Below are 449 nucleotides of genomic sequence, written 5' to 3'. Positions count from 1 at the left end.
TAAAAATAAAAACACTGAAACTCAAGTTTGACCTTCACAATGTAGCAACATCATGTCAGTCGCCGGGATGCCGTTCTGCATGCTGATGATGCAACATTTCATTTGTTCTGAACGTTTGGTGGTGATTCATAACCACTGTCAAGTTTGGGAATTTTTGGACATTGCGCCATTCGGTCCCAAAGGAATAATACTTGTCATACTGGATTATTTCCAAGTGGCAATCATCATGTTGCTACCATCTTAAGACTTTCCTTTAACAATGCAACAAATGTTTTGCAACCTTTCAGAACCTTTCCGGAGAACGTTTTTTTTCAAACCTGTATATCAGGAAAGAAATCATACACGGCTTGAAGCATCGAGAAGTCGTACAGAGTTGAAACGTTTTGACTTTTCTTTGCGGTCCACGCCAAAAGCAACAGGCTCATCACCTGCTGAGTTCAGTGGGAAGA

Source organism: Doryrhamphus excisus, linkage group LG14 (assembly GCF_037039965.1).
Source record: "Doryrhamphus excisus strain RoL-2023G ecotype Guam linkage group LG14, RoL_Dexc_Guam_v1.1, whole genome shotgun sequence".
NCBI lineage: Eukaryota > Metazoa > Chordata > Actinopteri > Syngnathiformes > Syngnathidae > Doryrhamphus > Doryrhamphus excisus.
Note: the sequence above shows the minus strand (reverse complement) of the source record.